The following is a 22,298-nucleotide window of genomic DNA, read 5'->3' on the forward strand; positions in this document are numbered from 1 at the left end:
TTTTTCACTTCTCTGTGTTCCCAGGAAATGTCTTCTCCTCATATTTAAGTATTGGAATATTACTGGTGATAATCCTGGCAATAATATTTGGTTTTGATTTAATGTAGTCGGGTTGTGGGGAGTAAAACCAGTTGGCTTCTACTTTGCCATTTTGGCTTATTAAAGGTCTTTTAGATTTTCTCTTTATGATGAGTAAATTTTGGTAGTTTATATTTCTAGAAATATTTGCATTGCATTGAAGTCATTAATGGAAGTTGTATAACTATCCCTTGTAGTTATTGTTTATATATTTTTGGTGCTGCTGGGCAGCCATATTTATATATATAATGTGGGGCACTAAATTCAGCAATCATTATTGATGTGTGTGTGTGTGTGTGTGTGTGTGTGTGTGTGAGAGTGTAAAGTTTGGCTCTTATCCCCACCCAAATCTTATCTTGAATTGTAACTCCCACAGTTCCCATATGTTGTGGGAGGGACAGAGTGGAAGGTAATTGAATCATGGATGCAGGTACTTCTCATGCTGTTCTCACAATAGTGAATAAGTCTAACTAGATTTGATGACATTACAAGGAGGAGTTCCCCTACACAAACTCTCTCTTTGCCATCATCCTTGTAAGACGTGACTGGCTCCTTCTTGCCTTCCAGAATGATTGTGAGGCCTTCCCAGCCATTTGAAACTGTAACTCCATTAAACCTCTTTTTCTTCCCAGTCTAGGGTTAGTCTTTATCAGCAGCATGAAAATGAACTAATGCAGTAGTTGGTGCCAGTACAGTGGGGCACTGCTTAAAATATATCTGAAAATGTAGAAGCGACTTTGGAACTGGGTAACAGGCAGAGGTTGAAACAGTTTGCAGTGCTTAAGAGAAGATGGGAAAATGTGGGGAAGTTTGAAACTCCCCAGAGACTTGTTAAATGGCTTTGCTCAAAATGCTAATAACGATATGGACAATAAAATCTAGGCTGAGGTAGTCTCAGAGGGAAATGAAGAATTTGTTGTGAATTACAGCAAGGTTAGTCTTGCTATGTTTTATCAAAGAAACTGGAAACATTTTGCTCCTGCCCTAAAGATTTGTGAAATACTTTACTTGAGAGAAATGATTTAGGGTTTCTGGTGGGAGAAATTTCTGTGAAGCACGTAATTCAAGATGTGACTTGAGTGCTGTTAAAGGCATTCTATTTTATAAGAGAAGCAAAGTATAAAAGGGAAAATTTATAGCCTGACAATGCAATAGAAAACAAAATTCCATTTTCTGAGAAGAAATTCCAGTGGGGTGCTGAAATTTGCATAAGTAACAAAGAACTGAATGTTAATCCCCAAGACAATGGGGAAAATGTCTCCAGGGTATGTCAGTGGTCTTCAAAGCAGCCCCTCCCATTACAAGTCTGAAGGCTTAGGAGGAAAAAATGGTTTTGTAGGTTGGGCCCAAAGTCACCTGTGCTGTCTGCAGTCTAGGAACTTGGTGCCCTGTGTCACAGCCACTCCTGCTGTGACAGCTCTGGTTGTGGCTTCAGAAGGTGGCCCAGGTACAGCCCTGCTTGTGGCTTCAGAGGGTACAAGCCCCAAGCTTTGACAGCTTCCACATGATATTGAGCTTGTTGGTGCCCAGCAGTCAAGAATTGAGGCTTGGAAACCTCTGCCTAGATGCTAGAGAACGTATGGAAACACCTGGATGTCCAGGCAGAAGTTTGCTGCAAGGGTGGGGCTCGCAAGAAGAACTTCTGCTAGGGCAGTGTCTCCACACAGAGTCCCTACTGCGGCACCTCCTGGTGGACATGCGGGAAAAGGGCCACTGTCTTTCAGACCCTAGAATGGTAGATCCACTGACAGCTTGCACCATGTGCCTGGAAAAGCCACACACACTCAATGCCAGCCCATGAAAGCAGCTTAGAGAGAATGCTCTACCCTGTAGTGCCACAGAGGTGAAGCTGCCCAAAACTATGGGAACACACCAACTGAATCAGGGTGACCTGGATGAGAGACATGAGTCAAAGGAGATCATTTTGGAACTTTAACATTTGACTGCCTCACTGGATTTCAGGCTTGCCTGGGGCCTCTAGCACTTTTGTTTTGGCTAATTTCTCCCATTTAGAATGGCTATATTTACCTAATGCCTTTACCCCCATTGTATTTGGGAAGTAAATAACTTGCTTTTGATTTTACAGTCTCATAAGTGGAAGGGACTTGCCTTGTCTCAGATGAGATGTTGGACTGTGGACTTTTGAGTTAATGTTGACATGAGTTAAGACTTCGGGAGACTGTTGGAAAGGCATGATTGGCTTTGAAATGTGAGGACATGAGATTTGGAAGAGGCCAGGACAGAATGATATTCTTTGACTATGTCCCAACTCACATTTTATTTTGAATTGTAACTTCCACAGTTCTCATGTGTCTTTAGAGGGACTCAGTCAGAGTTGAATCATAGGGTAATTGCATCATGGAGGTGGTTCTTTCTCATGCTACTCACACAAAGTAATTAAGTCTCACAGAATCTGGTGGTTTTAAAAAGAGCAGTTTCTTTGCACAAATTCTCTCTCTTTGCCTGCTGTCATCCATTATCGGGAGCACGTCTGCCAGGAGCTCTCGACCTGCAAGAGGGTTCCAACTTGGATAGGGGGGTGCGTGGAAGACAAAGAATGATAGACAGATGGGGTCTGGAGGGTTGAAAAGCATATGCTTTACCAACAACTTTATTCGTGCTCAGGGTCAGTATATATATCTTTTTTAGGTATGTGTCTACGTGAGACAAAGGGGTACAGAAAGTTTTAAAGTAGAAAAATCAACATCATAGGGTAAGAACAATGGAAAGGTCAGATACACAATTAACCAGAACAAGTGGTCACACTATCTCATCTAAGGGTAAGTCATTTATCTTCTAGAGAAAATCAGCAAAGTCATAAAACATGACTTAGTAGAAAACTCAATTATCACATATGTAAAACATGTCTTAGTAGAAAACTCAATTATCATACACAATGCATGTCATGACTGCATGGCCATCTGGCGATTGCCCACAAGTTTAACTTTTACCTAAGTCTTTCTCTGTTCCTGCTTTCCGATAGCTCGACTCCTTCAACTGGAGACACTGTGTCTGGGCTCGAGCCCTCCATATTGTGAGGCCCATTTTTGGGGGGCCTCACATGGGATCGTTCCCCACAGTTCTCCCTTTTCTGTTTTTTAATTGCAACTCAAATAATCTTAGTTGCAATTGTTGAAGGGAGGAGAACACAAGGTGAAAGAGGAATGGCAGAAAAAGAATTAGGATGAGTATAAAAACTTCAATGCCAATTATAGATGACAACGAAGGAAGATGAGTCCAGTGCAGCCAAGAGGACAAGGTGTTTACAATGTCCTTAGTGATGGTGTCATCCTGAGGAAGTTTGTCTCGAGAAATATCAGTTGCATGTATTTGTTTTTGCAGTTTTAGGATGTTCAACGATAAATTACTATGAGACCATATCCCCTGCAAGTGTGCTTTAACAAGTGGCCATTGCCAAACAGATTCATTATAAGGGGCATTAGTTACACAGCTATACTTATACTCAGCATGGCAAGGAAGAGACAAACGATTTTGAATGTTATACACTTTGTTACCAAGTAAATTAACAGTTTCTTCCAAAGCATTTAGTTTAGCTTCCAGTTTTTTGTCTATATCTATTTGAGTTGCCATAGAAGCAGAAATATTTTTTGCAAGATGGTTAACATAAGTAGCAGTTTGTACATTATAAGCAAGACTCACAGCCGTAGTGGCTGTGGAGGCAACAATAGTTACAATAGCTATTATACTAGCGATTAACATTCCAATAAAACATTTTGGTCTAATCATTAAATCTCTTATTTCTTGTAAAACTTGTAATCCCTTATCATTATACCAAGCACCAGAAATGTTAACAGGAAGCATAACATAGGGGGGTTTGGTGTACAATTAAAATAACAGGAGTAGGGAAAACAGTTGAATCAAGACAATTTGTAAGAGTACAATCAGAGCAAGTGATTGAGTAATGTCCATTGTTTTCTGCAATTTTAATGTTCCCATATAGGATGGCATAAGGAGAAGGAACACAAGCCTCAACATATAATTTTTGCCTAGCAAGATAAGAGGCACTTCTAAATCCAGCTCGAACTATACTTGGTATGAGAGCTGTAAATAATTTCCAAAGTGAAGAATAAACATGACCAGAAGGTGTGGTAAAAATAGGAGTACCGCATCCCCCGGGCACTTCATACCGTTGTACACTGGTGCCTAGAGGAAAGGTAATGGACCAATCAAAAAGGGTGAAACCTATGGAAAAGGTATAACTTAAAGCCTTTTCTTGTTTAGGATAGCATAGCTTCCAAGGTGGTGAGGGATCAAGGGACTGATTACTGGGTCTGCATCTCTCTCTTTTGACTTTTGGGAAATCTGGAGAGGAAATATTATCAGATTCTTTAATTCCATAATAATACAATCCCCAATCTCTATTGACATAAGTTTCCTCACCAGGTTTAAGGTCGTTATTTCCTTCATAGGTATGTAACTCTCTCCATCCAAGTTTGAAACAGTGTGGGCCAAGAGTGGAGGGAAAAGATGGCTTATTAGTAGCTACTCTACTTGTATAACCATTAGTATCCCAAATTTTAGAAGCATAAAAACACATAGGAGGATCAGCAGCTTGAGCTATATAATTGTATTTTGCCACCTGAGGAGCTATATGAGATGAAGAAGGAAACCCTAAAACAGAGGTATCGTTAAGATAAATTGGGAAAGAGGGGTCATTCCAAGTAGCTGGCCTAAGTACTGGAGGATCAGGAACATATGCCCACAAAACTCGGTCTTCAGACCTGGCACCAGGAACCTGACAAGAGAGAATAGCAAGCATAGCAATGAACATCATAGCAGGAGTGCGAGGAGTATTTTGAGAATCCACCAGACGTGTTGCTTCAGTACTGAGTCGCTTCATCTGGGTCCATGTTGGCAGGGAACTGCGATGGAAGGGGAATGTTGTTCTCTTCTTGCGGTGACGATGCGGGGGTTGCGGCGTCAGGTGCAGGCATCTCAGACGAGGGATGAGGGTGCCGGTGCCTCCCAACTGCTTGAAGCAGTCGAGAAACAAAGTTTTGGTAAGGTTCATCTGGCCCTTGTCTGATTTTAGATAGTTCCTCAGTTTTAATTGCTGCAGAAGGCAATGCCTGCCAAGCTTTAACAGCCAAAGTATTAATTTGAGCATAAGCTATATTAGGCATAACGGCTTGTGCATCAAGACCTTCATATTCACCTTTTCCGCAAAGCATATCCATAGTAAGTGGGATTTGATTTCTGTGATTTTGCTCAGCTTGTTCATGAGCACGATCTTCGTAATCGGCTCTCCAAAGTAAATAATCACCACCAGCTAAGCAAGCTTTAGTTAATCGTCCCCAGTCACAGGGAGGAAGGGCTGAAATTGTTATGTTTTCTATTAAGGATATGGTGTAAGGAGCCATTGGTCCATACTGAGCTACCACTTCTTTTAATTCCTTTAAAGTTTTAGGTGGGATGGGGTTATAATTACGGACAACATTTCCCTGATTATCAGTGACCTCTACTACCGGAAAAAGAGAGGGGAACATGTTATCATACTTAGAAAATCCTCTCTGGAGAGACATTAAAGCATGGGTAAGAGGAGTTATAGGAGCTGAATTAGTTGCCCTTAAAGTGATAGCACCAGACACAGGTGAATTTTCTTGTATTACGGGAAAACATCGCGGCTTGTTATTAGTTATAGCCTGTGAACAAAGTGTAAGTAAATTTCGGAATTGACGTAGGAAATCAGGAGGCAAAGTAAGGGTAATGGGACCAGGTGTCCACTGTGGAGTTGGTGTCATGTTTTCAGGCTGTGAAACAATGACCTCAGTTAGTGGGACATCAAAAGCATTAAAAGCATATTCACTATGATGACTATATGACCCGCGCTTCGCAATTTCATCTTGATCTGGAGCCACTGGAGTTGAATCAGGAGGTTTAAAATCTAAAGTAGTTTGTGGCAGGTTTTGAGCTGGCTGTGTTAATGAAACAGTAGAGGAATAGGGCGACACAGAAGGTTGGGACAACATAGAAGGACAAACGCATCCACGTAACTTGCTCCAAACAGAAAGTAAAACATTAGATTGAGGTAATTCTTTGTTATAAAAACAGAATTGTTCAATTTTTTCTCCAATAATGTTCCAAGTAGGTTCATCTAACACACCACCTTCAGGAATCCAAGGACAAATCTCATGTACTATTTGCAAAAACTCTTCTATCATTTTAAACTTAACATCGTGTCCCTGAGACTTTAACATAGACTGTAACAAATGAACAAAAAATTTCTGCTACTTCGACTCGAGCTGCCCCATTTTACTCCAGATGAAATATCCTAACAACTTGTATGTACGATACTTATGTGAAACTTTAGAAACTTTTCTCAATATTTACAAAGAAAGAGAAGACAGAGAGTAAAAGGAAAGAAAAATTCAAACTTATCCCAACTTACCGCTGCAGCCTCACTTCTTAGTGTCACCAAAGTCCCCAATGTCCAAATCCTTTCGTGGTGGTCGCCACTTATCAGGAGCATGTCTGCCAGGAGCTCTCGACCTGCAAGAGGGTTCCAACTTGGATAGGGGGGTGCGCGGAAGACAAAGAATGATAGACAGATGGGGTCTGGAGGGTTGAAAAGCATATGCTTTACCAACAACTTTATTCGTGCTCAGGGTCAGTATATATATATATATATATCTTTTTTAGGTATGTATCTACGTGAGACAAAGGGGTACAGAAAGTTTTAAAGTAGAAAAATCAACATCATAGGGTAAGAACAATGGAAAGGTCAGATACACAATTAACCGGAACAGGTAGTCACACTATCTCATCTAGGGGCAAGTCATTTAATTAACCAGAACAGGTGGTCACACTATCTCACCTAAGGGTAAGTCATTTATCTTCTAGAGAAAATCAGCAAAGTCATAAAACATGACTTAGTAGAAAACTCAATTATCACATATGTAAAACATGTCTTAGTAGAAAACTCAATTATCGTACACAATGCATCTCATGACTGCATGGCCATCTGGCGATTGCCCACAAGTTTAACTTTAACCTAAGTCTTTCTCTGTTCCTGCTTTCCGATAGCTCAACTCCTTCAACTGGAGACACTGTGTCTGGGCTCGAGCCCTCCGTATTGTGAGGCCCATTTTTGGGGGGCCTCACATGGGAGCGTTCCCCACAATCCATGTGAGACATGAGTTGCTCCTCCTTGCCTTCTGCCATTATTGTGAGGCCTCCCAGCCATGTGGAACTCTAACTCCATTAAACTTCTTTTTCTTTCCAGTCTTCGGTATGTTTTTATTAGCAACATAAAAATGGACATGTATATATATATATATATATATATATATATATATATATATATATGTATATATATGTATTTACACATATGTCTATATATTATATATTTATATATTTTTTGAGGTCAGTGATAATACTTCCTCTTTCTTTCTGAGTTTTAGTTTTATTAACCTGCTCTTTTTATCCTGGTAATTCTAGTTAAATTTTATAAATTGTATTGATCTTTTGAAATAATGACCCTTTTTAAAAATTTTATAATTGTTTTATATTTTCCTTTTTCTAACTGTAATCTTTGTTACAACATTGGTTCAGATTTCTTCTTTTTAATTAATTTTACACTGGAAGTCTGGCCATAGATTTGATTTATAGTTTCTAGATGTATAAATAACCATCTAGTACCACTTTAGCTTAATTTCTTTAGTATGTTGTATTTTCATCTTCCTCTCCAATTATTTTTCAATTTTGATTGTGATTCTTTTTGACTCATTGCATATTAAAAAGTACATTGTTTAATATTTAAACATATTTATAAGTTTCTGAAACATATTTTCTTTGACTTCTAATTTTATTCTATTTTGTCTGTAGACCATACATGTTATCAGTTCAGTTCTTAATATTGATTGAGAATTTATTGCTTATAATAGTTTTTATCCTGAGGACAAGGTTTGTTTTAATGTCTTTAATATCCATGTTATTTTTTTCTCTTTTTATTATTATCAAATGTGGAGTACTGAAATCAACAACCATTATTGATATACTGTATAGTTTTTATTTAATTTCATCAAGTTTTATTTCAGCTGCCTTGTGGCTCTGATGACAGAGTCATACATGTTTTTAATGGCTATGTCTTCCTAAGTATTTGATCCTTTTATTATTATAAATTGTCATTAGTAATTTAATCATTATAACTTTTCTCCAATAATACTTTCCAACTTAAATTTCATTTTGTCTAATATTAGAATAGCCATCTCTTATCTCTTTTGGTTACTGTTTGAATAGTAAACAGTATTTCAGCTTAGTTGAGTTTGCATCTAAAATGTATTCTTGTATAGTAATATACAGCTAGTGCTCGACTTACGACCATGATTGGTTCTGACAGACCGGTCGTAACACAGTTTGGTTGTAAGTTGAGAAGGCTATATGTACCGTACTGTGAAATGATGTTATAAAAACCTTTAAGTCATATTTTATCATAATTTTCTTTCATTATTGTTATATATCATAATTTTCTTTGTTCATTTTATGCCATTTGTATCATCTCTACACCATTTTGTTTCTTATTTTTACATTCGTCAGGTTTAAGTAAAATACTGCATTACCAGTAGTAAAGGTTGACCTGAATGCTTATTATGAAAACATTCTTGTCAAATCTCATTTTTAAACAGCCACCTTAACTTGTGGTAAAGGCGCAGCCTTGTGTAAAACTGGAATATTCACAGATCACTGAACCACAGTGGTCTACGGTTTGAAGTGAAAAACCACAGCACATGATGAGTTTTGAAAAGCAGAAGAGTATGAACTATGTTAAGTCTTAGGGTTAAAAAGGACTAGTTGCCAGGTATTTATTTATTATCATTGTAAATAGAAAAGTAAATCATCACAATTTTATGTGACTTTCCATGGGATACAAACATGTAGCATTCATCATAAAAGATGTCATCTGGATATCTTGTTCAAATATAATTTAAACTTAGTATGTTCTAATATTGTTAAAGATATAGGGATATAAACCACTCACATTTTAGTAAGAAAGGCAAGAAAATGACTAATAATGATATGATATAGCATATATGTTTATTGTCCTGCAGTGTCGTATGCCCAGCTGGGCAACGTTTGTGCTGCCAGACGCAGAGCAGTCGTGGCTAGCGATTGTGGTCGTAAAGTCGAATGGTCGTAAGTTGCATAGGTCGTAAGTCGATCTATGCCTGTATATAGTATAATGGCCAAATTTGTGTATTTACCATATTCATCACTTTATTTTTCTTTTTCTGTGGTGACAGCGTTCAAAATCTTTTCTTCAAGCTATGTAGCTCTACCACTTTGTTATTTGCTCTAATCATTATACTATGTAATAGAATACCAAAACTTACTCTTTCTGTCAGAAAATGATAGGACCAAACTGATTTTGTTCCCTCCAATAACATCTAGGTTTCTGTTTTTCATGACTACCATGTTTTTGAGGCTGCTATTTTGCTAGGTCACCATGGAACCTGGTCAAGAAGAAGAATAATTAGAGACTATTTAAAATGCCACAAAACTCAGTATTTTTACCAAGATTTATTATTTTTAACAAAGCAACTCTCAGAATACTTACAATTCTTTTTTTTTAAATAGTTCTAAAAATATTAATTTTGATGTTTAATCTTTGTGTTTATTCTCATTGGACAGGCAGATGATATTATGCTGCCATTCTGCTGTCACCCAGCAAAAATGTTTTAATTTAAAAGGCAAGAAAAATTAATAATCTAGCAAGAATTTTTGAGATTTATGTCAGAAATTGAATGAAAAAGACTCTGTACTTGTTTCAGATAAGTATAAGGAATATTAAAAAGAAATAATTTTAAAATAAACACTTTTTATTAAAATAGGTAACAAAGTACTATTTTAGTATAGAGAAGTGAGAGGTAGGGTTAGAAATAAAAATTCAAAAATAAGAAAACAAACTGAGACTTGAAGGTTAAATAGTAGTTTACCAGGCTAAGAGAAAAAAATAAAAAATATTCTCAGGAGGAAGACTGGTAAAGAACTAAAAGCACAGCCAAGAATTTCCTTTCCATTTTTAAAATAATTCCAATATTTGTATACATTTTTAATAAATAAAATAAGCAATGCTCCTGATAATATTCTCCCAAATATCAATAAAAATAATGAAAATGTAAGATTTACCATAACTATATAGGTTTTCTTAATATCATATCTTACTATGGCTAGCATTCTTATATATCTTGCTATCACTTTCACATATATTTATTGCATTATGCAAAGTTTATTTTAATTAAATATTACTAATATTGATTTACATACACACTTTCAATGAATTCATTATTAGCCAGGGAAAATCATATATTCCCGTTTTCAAATTTTTCTGACTCAAACATCTACCAATCAGAATAATTTGAGATTAGCAAGGAAAGGCAAAACTTTCAGATTCTGAGAACACACACACGCACACACACACACACACACACACACACACACACACTCTGACCAAAAATAAACAATGACTCTTGGAATTAGCCTGTTTCAAAGTTCAGTAAATACTGTGGAATATATTTGGTGTTTCCTTCCCTTTGTTTCTATATACCTATACAAAATCAGATAATTCCTCTCTGTTACCTCAAAAGAAACTATAGGAATAGAAAAATGCTCCTGATATGAAAATTTGACTCAGCAATATTGTTTTTATTGTGAAAGAAATAAATAAAATGCTTAATAGACACAAGAATACTGTCATCAGTAAAAATGTTTAGATCTCATAACAGTAACAATATAAAACAAAGTATATTGTCCTTACAAATATGTAATATTCTAAGAAATGCACATTTTAATACTCTTATTTTTCAACTTATCAATGAATATAGAAATTCAGTTTCTAACAATACGATGGTGTAGCATCACAAGGAAAGCATTCCTGAGGTCAACAAACTGACACAAGAACAGAAAACCAAACACCTCATGTTCTCACTCTTGTGGGTATTGAACAATGAGAACACATGGACACAGAGAGGAGAACATCACACACTCATGTCTGTTGAGGGGTGGGGGCCTAGAGTAGGGATAGCGGGGGTGGAGAGATTGGGATTAAATACCTAATGTAGGTGATGCGGGATGGAGGCAGCAAACCACCATGGCATATGTATACTTATGAAACAACCCTGCAAGATCTTCATATGTACCCCATAACATGTTTAAACATTAGGGGAGAATGTAAAACAATCATGCAAGTCAGTCAAATTTGATAATTTCTTGCAAAGGTTAATCTGTGAAGCTCTTTTGCCTACACTGTTTAATTCAATGACATGTTGCCATTCCTTAGCTTGTATTGGTGATCCAACAATATACTATTTCTTTTAAAATTGTCATGTTGTCAAAACAAGTTGGCTAAGTTTTAGAAAATGAAAAATGATATTTGAAGTGATATTTTAGGGTTAAATTATAAAAGACTTACATGATGTGATAAACATACAGATTGCACCCTTTCAGCAACATAATTTTTAAGAATAATGAATAATGTGTCTATATTTTTAGGAACAATATTTGTTTTATTACTAATTAATGAATAAAAAAAGTTTACAGAATTTAACAGTAGTTATAAGGGGAATGGGCCATTAATCTTTTAGCCAAATGTATAAGTTAGTATATTTTTACTATAAAATATACATTTACATGCTATGAAGTTTCATATTTATTTAATTTGGCTTTCTCAAGGTGTTAAGTAGAACCATGTATTTATATATATATACGTATTTTAACAATATATTTTCCTCTATAGTTATTTCAAATATTATAATTAAATAAAAAGAATACCCTGAAAGGATGGCATATTTTATTTATTAATGTAATTTGACAAGAATATTCAGTCATAACATTTTAGTATTATTAGGTTTTACATTGTTAATAAACAAAATTAGTAATTGTGAGCTCATTGTATAAACCTTAATCTGTATTTGCTATATAAATTAGCACGTGACTTTATTATATTGTTAAATTATTATAACACTGTACTTTGAAAAAAATGAACTTTTTGATTGGGTGCATTCCAAAGTAGCTGTATTTAACTTTGCTTTTTTTCATTAGTCATAATATTTACAGTACATATGTTTGCTTTAATAAAATTTTTTGTCTTTTATTCAAATTTCAGTATAATGCTAATTGGGATGATTAATAAAACATTTTTCAAGAAGAGCGTATCAAAAAGCATAATCCAGGTGTGTATCTAGAAGATGATAATGAAAGTTTTAGCAATTTGGTCAAATAAATACAAACATATATATTTACATACATACATAAATATAGAAATATTATTGGCCATGTTTATATTTGCCTATTGTTATATTATTAATAAAATTATGAGTTGCAAGCTCTTTGTATAAACCTTAATCTATATTTGCTAGAGAAATTGATAAATGATTTTCTTATTGCTAAATTAAATTATTATAACACTGTATTTTGAAAAGAATGCTGCCATGAACTTTTTGATTTGGTGCATTCAAAAGCTGGTATATTTAACTTGCTTTGGTTTCTTTTATTATTCACATAACTTATAGTACATATGTTGCTTTAATAAAATTCATTATTTATGACTTCAACTACAATGTTTAACAAAATCTTTAACTATTAAAAATACTCTTTAAAATTACGTAGTTTATTTTGATATTTTTGTTACCTGTAAAACATATCGCCTTTAGTTCTGTCAGCTTTTCTCAACATTAAATTTAAACTATCTCATAGTGATGGCCAGATGTGTAACAGTTTCACTTATTTTATCTTTCTAGTTCAGTTTTCTGCCTTGTCATCATCACCTCTATCACCTCTATCAAAATTCTAAGAAACTTTTTGCTCTACTTTTTTGTCTTCAGTATTAACATTAGAATAGATCAGTAAGTGCTAATGATTATCGTCTGTCTTCCAAATTTTCCACAAAAATCTATATATCTTGTTTTCCTCAAAGATGAACCTGTCTTCCTATAAATTCTGAGAGCAGGTATACTACAAAAGTCACCTCTTTTCACATTCCAGTTACTGAACAGTTGAGTTTTTCAAGTGGTATCATAAGTTCAGCTGACAGTTCTTACATGCTTCACTTTCATCTATTTCTCTCTAGTATCCTTATTTATATCTGAATCCATGAATATGTGCATTGCTATGGGCAGATAAAACATCATCTTAGCCTTTTTCTTCAGGTTGCATAGCAATTGTCTAAAACCTAAGGAAAGAAACTATACATACATACATACATATATATATATATATATATATATATATATATTGCTTATTCACTTGACCTATTTGGAAAGGTCATTTAGATATTTCTTTTGCCTTGTGAAATGGAATTATGGATTTTTTTTCTAGTAAGCAGGGTACTTTTCTGTGTTTCTGTGTATGATTGATTTTTCCAACTATGCCCTAGATTCCAAGTTCAGTTTTCATAGTACTTGTTAGCTTAAAATCCCTAAAGTACATTGTCGGCAGAAAGTCAATGAAAGGAAAACAGAGTCATCAATATTGAATGTATTGTCCAAATGGAATTTGGTGCCTGAGGTCAGCAGAAGAGCTGTAGTTCACATCTCTTGCTTCTGGTAATAGCTTCTGGTCTTCTTAGCTATCTTGTACCATTTATTCTTCAATTCTTCTTGCTATCCTTAGGATAGCTTTTTGAAATTGAGTGAATTCATAGCTACTGTTTTCTTTTCATTTCTCAAGTCATTATGTATGTATGATTTTCTCCCTCTCAAAGCTCTAAGTATCTCCATTGTTCTCAGGAAAATACCTATCAGTTCTTGTTCTATTCTTTTCAATATCCATTCACTACCATTTTAGGGAGGTAATACTAAAATAATTATTATTTTATGTCTTTAGTGTTCATAGTTAGACAGTAGCTTCTATGGTGCATAAATTGTTGTGAATGGACTACATACAAATCTGTAGCAAATTCAAACTGATGAAAAATAATGGATAGTTTTTTTGATCGTTCTAATATTGTCTAAGTCCAAACCTAGGCCAAAGAAATAAACTTTTTCTTATCCTTTTTCTTCTTCAGAAATATATATATATGTGTGTGTATATATATATATATATATATATATATATACACACATATATATATATCTTGACAACTCTAATAATAGTCATGTTATTTACATAGTTATCTGTTGTCATCATTTGCTGTATTTTGTTACACAATTTTTCCTATAAAGGCTATCATATAATAGACACAATAAAATTTTTCTGAGCTTAACTGTTAGGTTGCATTCTGATAGGCATAACTACAACATGAATTTTTTTTCTCTTTCATATCAAAAATATGAATTACATATATAGAAAATGTGAATTTATAATGTTCTTTTGCAAACTAGTAACTTTTCTGTTACTGGCATTTCTTCTTCTCATGGTTTTCCAGTGTGAAGACAAACAAGTGTGATAAAATATTTCATCTAAACAGACAACTGTATTTCTTTGACCACTAAGTTCAATTAAAATCAACCTTTTTTTAAATCCTGGAAATGAGCCAGACTTACTTTTGCTTCAGAAACTGTGTACCAGCCTTTGCCTTAGAAAGTCAGGACATAAACCTGGCTTCCTGTAGTGGGGGGTTGGCTTCCTGTAGTGGGGGGTTAGCCTCATGCCATCTCCTTGGAGAGACCTTGCCTGCTTGCTTGCTGTATGTATGTATGTAGATATGTATGTGTGTATGTATGTAAAGAATGCTTTGTTCTTTCTACATAAAACAACAAAGTTTAATTTTAATTCTATGATTTTATCCCTGTATTTCCTCTCAAGAATATCAGCCTTTAGAGCAGGGACCTTATGAGTATGGTTCAAGATTATTTTAAACACCTAGCATATTGCCAGCACAGAGTAAATTACCCATGAAAGTTTGTTTAAAGAACAAACAAGACTCATATTCTTTTTTTTAGAAATGAAGGTAAATTGCTATTCTATAAGTAGTTCCTGAATTCAGTATGTGAATAATATTTATGTGATATGTAACATACAAACCCTATACACACCACACACATGGGATATCCACCTATATTTCTAGCCATCTATCTATCTATCTGTCATCATCATCATCTATGAAATAGTCTATTTCAAAAAAATACCAATTTTATGTCAAAAATATCTTTTTTCTTTTCAAGATCTGAAAATTACTTGCTATGTGATCAGCTTCATAAGTCACTTTCTGAGCTTTGATACATTCATCTCAAAGCAATATCTACTTTCTAGTTTGTTATGAGGCTTATATGAGATAAGGTATAAGACGTGCTTTGCCTGTAGAAGGTGATGAAAATAACTTCACACCACAGTTTAACTTTCACCAACAAATAAATAAATAGATTTGACCAATAAATAATAACTATAAAATAATAAAAATGGTGTGACACAGCCTTTGGGTTAACACACTCACACAAGCTACTGAATAGCATGGTCATTCTATTTGGATGAATTTGAATGTTTTACATATATAATATCAGATAATTTAAATAAATCTGGAATGGAGTTTATAAAAACAATGGTTCAAATTTAAATACCACTGATTAAGCTTCATGGCCCAGTTTGTCTTTTGGAGTTTCTCTAGTTTTGTGAATATAATGAGAAATATATTAACCCTAATTCTCAAAATGTTTATATTAAACCAGACAGTCTTTCATAATTGTGGCAAGCACCTAATTTACATAAACTAGCAGTTGAGTTGCATAATGGCTGAATATATTTTCTATTGCTAAGAAGTAGTGATTTCCATTTGGGAATCAGCTAAAAGGCTAAACAGGATGTGTTGGTTTTTCCTGTAATCACCTAATTGACACTTTATGTCTTCTATGGTACATAATAACTTTATCAAATTTCAGATATTTTATATGTATAATATTTACTATATAAAATACATATTTCTTTATCTATTACAAACAGTAGAGTATAGTTCATAAGAATAGACTGCAGCCAGATTTAAAAGAGATGCAATCTTTAGCAAGTACGTAATGTTTTCTGATTTCATTTTCTTCATCTGTAAACTGGTAACAATAATAGCAATCACCTCTGAATTATAGTGAGGTTTCAGTGAGTTCATACATACCACATAGAAAAGCACCTATTACATAGTTAATTTTGTATGTATTGGCTACTATTATTTAGAAATAAAATTTAAACTACATTTTCTGATTGTATTAAACATAGTTACAGATCATCAAATAGAATGGTAAAATTTGGTACTATGCTGTATATTTATAAATAGATGACTTTATTGGCCTGTTGGCTTGGGCAGTGATTTTAATCATATAGTGCACCAATTAATCATCAGAGGTGTTAACTGAAATCCAGATTTTCTCACTTGCCTTTGTAGGCTTGTAGCGTGGTATGAGGTGGAGAGTTCTGTAACTTAAACAATTACAACAAATTATTTTAGTGAATATAACATGGAGTAAACATGAAGAATAATTTACTTACCTACATAAATATAGAAAATTATAAACTCCTATAAGATCTTTTTTTTTTCTTTTTTTTATTGCATTTTAGGTTTTGGGGTACATTTGAAGAACATGCAAGATAGTTGCGTAGGCACACATATGGCAGTGTGATTTGCTGCCTTCCTCCCATTCACCTATTTCTGGCATTTCTCCCCCATGCTATCTCTCCCCAGCTCCCTACCACCCACTGTCCCTCCCCTGTTTTCCCCGAACAGACTCCAGTGTGTAGTGCTCCCCTCCCTGTGTCCATGTGTTCTCATTGTTCAACACCCCCCTGTGAGTGAGAACATGCGGTGTTTGATTTTCTGCTCTTCTGTCAGTTTGCTGAGAATGATGGTTTCCAGGTTCATCCATGTCCCTACAAAGGACACGAACTCATCATTTTTGATGACTGCATAATATTCCATGGTGTATATGTACCACATTTTCTCTGTCCAGTCTATCATTGATGGGCATTTGGGTTCGTTCCAGGTCTTTGCTGTTGTAAACAGTGCTGCAATGAATATTCATATGCATGTGTCCTTATAGTAGAAAGATTTATAATCCTTTGGATATATACCCAGTAATGGGATTGCTGGGTCAACTGGAATTTCTATTTCTAGGTCCTTAAGGAATCGCCACACTGTCTTCATAGATCTCAAAACCTACCTAGGGACATTGCATCGCAGCAGTAATCCAAGCAGAGTTGTGACACCAGATATATGAACACTTTAAAAACTATTCTTTGAGTTCACAGTGGAGAATTAGATAAACTATAATGGATGACATTATAAAAGACTTCTAATGGGAGGTGAAACTTAAAGAATAAATGTAATTTTAATTAGTAAATAAATTCATTATAAGAGGAGAAGAAAGGTTGAGAAAATATTTTTAAAAAGGGTACTGTATGAACATGTTGGCATAAGTATATTGGGGTGTATGTGTAAACACAGCTAATCTTATATACATATATGTAGATCCTTATATACTATGCATATATACATAGTATACATACACATACATACATACATACACCAGTATAGACAAATAAGTAGAATAATAAAATCCCAGTTTAAGATGGTAAAACAGATGGTGTGAGTTAGAGACTTCATATTATGAGACTAGTTAGGAAGCTCTTAAAGTTTTATACAAGTGAAAGACCAGAAATTAAAATTTTGGTAACATTTCTTGAAACTAAAATAAACTTAGCAAGACACTGTCAACAATATGGAGGGGATATTGGAAAGGATGTAATTAAAGATAATCTATACACATAAATTGTCTGAAGCTCTAATCCATTGCATTAGAAATAAGAATCTAGTTTACCTTTTGGAGCATAGTGAATGGAAAGGAAGACAAGAGAGATTTTGGAGAATGCTAATATTCTGTTTCTTCATCTGAATCTGGCCACGTGGGTATGTTCCCAACCAGCGTTCTGGTTATATGGGAGTAATCCATGACCTGGATTATTTCTACTATACCATAGAATGTACTAATAGGAGATATCTGGTATTTCATGTATTCAACCAATAAATACTCATCACCTACCATGTGCTAGGCACTTTTCTAATCAAACAGAATACAATGAGAGAAAAAAGTACACTATTTTGTCAAGATGTACATTTGTGATATACTCTATTCTACAAATACATTATACTTTTCAAGTTAAGAAATAAGTTTGAATATAAAACAAACTGAAACAAGAACAGAAAATCAAACACTGCATGTTCTCATAGGTGGGTGTTGAACAATGAGAACACAAGGACACAGGGATGGGAGCATCACACACCGGGGTCTGTTGGGGGGAGGGCCAGCGAGTGGGTAGGGAGGTCGGGAAGGGATAACCTGGGGAGAAATGCCAGATGTGGGTGATGGGGGGATGGAGACAGCAAACCACATTGCCATATGTGTACCTATGCAACAGTCCTGCATAATCTGCTCATGTACCACAGAACCTAAAGTACAATAAAAAACTAATTTTAAAACAACGTATATAATTTATTCATTAAAATGATCAAAGGTTTTGACCTTTACAAAGGAGATACTACAAGATGATATGAATTGTTTCTAAATTTCCACTATTTGCCAAAACATCTTTTAGATTCTCTTCTTAAACTACATCATAATTTATAACATACTTTAAAGTATTTTTATTGTCATATAATTTAAATATAACAAAATGTGCAGATTATGGTTGTTTGATGAGTTTCATGCAATCTACAATATAGCCAAAATGTAGAACATTTCCATCACCCGTGAAAATTTTCCCATCTCAGTTTTGTAGTCCAATCACAACACTAGTATTTCTGTTATTTCTGTAAGCCTAGTCCAGCTTTACTTAGAACTTGACAAAATGTTATCAGCCATAAACTATGTACATGTATTCCAAATATATGTATATGCTTATACATACATATGCACCACACACTGTTCAGATCTTTTCTTATTTTCTTTCTTTTTCATTTTTAAATTATACTTTAGGATCTGGAGTACATATGTAGAACTTTGAGGATTGTTGCATAGGTACATGGTGGTTTACTGCCTCCATCCCCCATCATCTACATCAGGCATTTCTCCCAGTGTTAACCCTCCGCAATCTCCCCACCCCCTGCTATCCCTCCCTTAGCCCTTCAACCCCACAGACACCAGCATGTGATATTCCCCTCCCTGTGTTCATGTGTTCTCATTGTTCAGCACCCACATATGAGTGAGAACATTTAGTGTTTCATTTTCTGTTCTTGTGTCAGTTTGCTGAGAACGATGGTTTCCAGTTTCATCCATGTCCCTTCAAAGGACACAAACTTATCCTTTTTAATGGCTACATACTATTCCATGGTGTATATGTGTACATTTCTTTATCCAGTCTATCATTGATGGGTATTTGGGTTGGTTCAAGGTCTTTCCTAAACAATGCAGCAGTGAACATACGTGTGCATGTGTCTTTATAACAGAACAAATTTTAATTCTTTGGGTAGATACCTAGTAAGAGGATTGCTGGGTCAAATGGTATTTCTATTTCTAGGTCCTTGAGTAATCACCACACTGTCTTCCACAATGGATGAACTAATTTACACTCCCACCAAAAGTGTAAAAGCGTTCCTTTTTCTCCACATCTTCTCCAGCACTGTTGTCTCCAGATTTTTTAGTGATCACCATTCTAACTGGTGTGAGGTGGTATCTCAATATGGTTTTGATTTGCATTTCCGTAATGGCCTGTGATGATAAGCATTTTTCATATGTTTGCTGGCTGCATAAATGTCTTCTTTTGAAAAGTATCTGTTCATATCCTTCATCCCCTTTTTAAGGGAGCTGTTTTTTTCCTTGTAAATCTGATTTAGTTCTTTGTGGATTCTGGATATTAGCCCTTTGTCAGTTTATGAAATTCTTTTCCTATTCTGTTGGTTGCTGGTTCACTCTAATGATTGTTTCTTTTTTGCTGTACAGAAGACCTTAAGTTTAATTAGATTCCATTTGTCTATTTTTGCTTTTGTTGCCATTGCTTTTGGTGTTTTAATCGTGAAATCCTTGCCTATGCCTATGTCCTGAATGGTGTTGCTTATGTTTTCTTCTAGGATTTTTATGGTGATAGGTCTTATGGTTTAATATTTAATCCATCTGGAGTTAATTTTTGTGTAAGGTGTAAAGAAGGATTCCAGTTTCAGCTTTCTACACATGGCTAGCCAGTTTTCCCAACACCATTTATTAAACAGGGAATCCTTTCCCCATTGCTTGTTTTTGTCCAGTTTTCCAAAGATCAGATGGTTGTAGGTGTGTGGCATTACTTCTGAGGCCTCTGTTCTATTCCATTAGTTTATTTTTATGTTTTGGTACCAGTACCATGATGTTTTGATTACTGTAGCCTTGTAATATAGTTTGAAGTCAGGTAGTGTGATGCCTTCAGCTGTGTTCTTTTTGCTTAGGATTGTCTTGGCTATATGGGCTCTTTTGTGGTTCCATATGAAGTTTCCAGTTCTGTGAAGAAGGTCAGTGGTAGCTTGATGGGGATAGCATTGAATTTATAAATTACTTTGGGCAGTGTAGCCATTTTCACAATATTTATTCTTCCTAACCATGAGCATGGATGTTTTTGTATCTCTTTGTGTTCTCTCTTAATTCCTTTAGCAGTGGTTTGTAGTTCTCCTTGAAGAAGTCTTTCACATCCTTTGTTAGTTGTATTCCTAGGTATTTTATTCTCTTTGTAGCAATTGTGAATGGGAGTTCGCTCATGATTTGTCTTTGTTTGTCTGTTATTGGTGTATAGGAATGCTTGTGATTTTTGCACATTGATTATGTATCCTGAAACTTTGTTGAAGTTGCTTATCATTAAGGAGATTTTGGGCTGAGTCAGTGGGGTCTCCTAAATATACAATATATCATCTGCAAATAGAGACAATTTGATTTCCTCTTTTCCTAATTGAATATCCTTTAGCAATTAATAGCCTACCAACCCAAAAAAGGCAAGGACCAGAAGGGTTCACAACCAAATTCTACCAGATGTACAAAGAGTAGCTGGTACCATTCCTTTTGAAACTATTCCAAACAATACGAAAAGAGGGAATCCTCCCTAACTTATTTTATGAGACCAACGTCATCCTGATACCAATACCTGATAGAAGCACAACTAAAGAAAACCTCAGGCCAATATCCATAATGAACATTAATGCAAAAATCTTCAATAAACTACTGGCAAACCAAATGCAGTAGCACAGAAAAAAGCTTTTTCCGTCACGACCAAGTACGCTTCATCTTGGGATGCAAGGCTGGCTCAACATATGCAAGTCTATAAACATAATTCATCACATAAACAGAAACAAAGACAAAACCACCTGATCATCTCAATAGATGCAGAGAAGGCCTTCACCAAAATTTAACAGCCCTTTATGCTAAAAACTCTCAATAAACTAGGTATCAATGGAACACATCTCAAAATAATTAAAGCTATTTATGACAAACCCACAGCCAAATGCATACTAAATGGGAAAAACTGTAGGCATTCCCTTTGAAAACTGGCACCACACAAGGGTGCCCTCTTTCACCATTCCTATTCAACATAGTATTGGAAGGTCTATCCAGAGCAATCAGGCAGGTCTTTTCTCATTTTCTAATGAGGTCGTTAGTTTTCTTATTAAGTTTTAAATTATGTATTATTTTTTTTTTTACTTCATTATGTACCAGCAAATGGATTGCCTCAATGGCTTCCAAGATAAAAAGTAGTGGATATAAATGTGATTATATCTCCATTATATCAGACATATTCCTGCTGTTGTATATAACATAAGTTTATTCATTTTTGCCTGCAGTATCTTCCAATGCATAAATGCACAGTTTAAGAGTTTGTCAATCCAATAACATATTGATAGACATTAATTAGTTTTTATCTTTTACAGTTATTAATAAATCTACTCATAGTATTTAAAGTTTTTTTGGCTATTATATACATATATTCCCTTTGGATTAACATAATATATGTATATTATATAAAATATCCCCTTTGAGTAAATACATAGATGTAAAATGTCTGTGTCATTATTGACTGTTTATATAGTTTACAATTCATATATTTTAATTTTTATGGTGTCTTTGCACCAAATACAAGCTACACAATAATGTGAATCTTTCTGTGTTTTGCCTCAGTATATCTAATGTGATGAAAAAAGTATCTAGCCCTAAATAAATGTATATTTAATTTATGAGAAATGGCCAAGCTTTTTTAACATGGCAATAGGATTTTTCATTCTCACCAGTAATTTATAAGCTCTATTTGCTTCAAATCTTCACTAAAGTGTATTATTAGGT

At 34.7% G+C, this 22,298-nt stretch overlaps 1 long non-coding RNA gene across 1 annotated transcript; it reads right to left on the minus strand.

Annotated features, from left to right (window-relative positions):
- Positions 1-693: 693 nt before the first annotated feature.
- On the minus strand, positions 694-17,738 carry LOC116565879. The gene is made up of 3 exons (XR_004275635.1): positions 17,727-17,738; positions 7,476-7,480; positions 694-894 (listed from the first exon to the last, which is right to left on the minus strand). It is a non-coding gene; the product is annotated as an uncharacterized LOC116565879 (long non-coding RNA).
- Between the last annotated feature and the right edge of the window lie 4,560 nt (positions 17,739-22,298).

Source organism: Sapajus apella, unplaced genomic scaffold, assembly GCF_009761245.1.
Source record: "Sapajus apella isolate SASKATOON/1434 unplaced genomic scaffold, GSC_monkey_1.0 scaffold41, whole genome shotgun sequence".
In the NCBI taxonomy this organism is placed as follows: domain Eukaryota; kingdom Metazoa; phylum Chordata; class Mammalia; order Primates; family Cebidae; genus Sapajus; species Sapajus apella.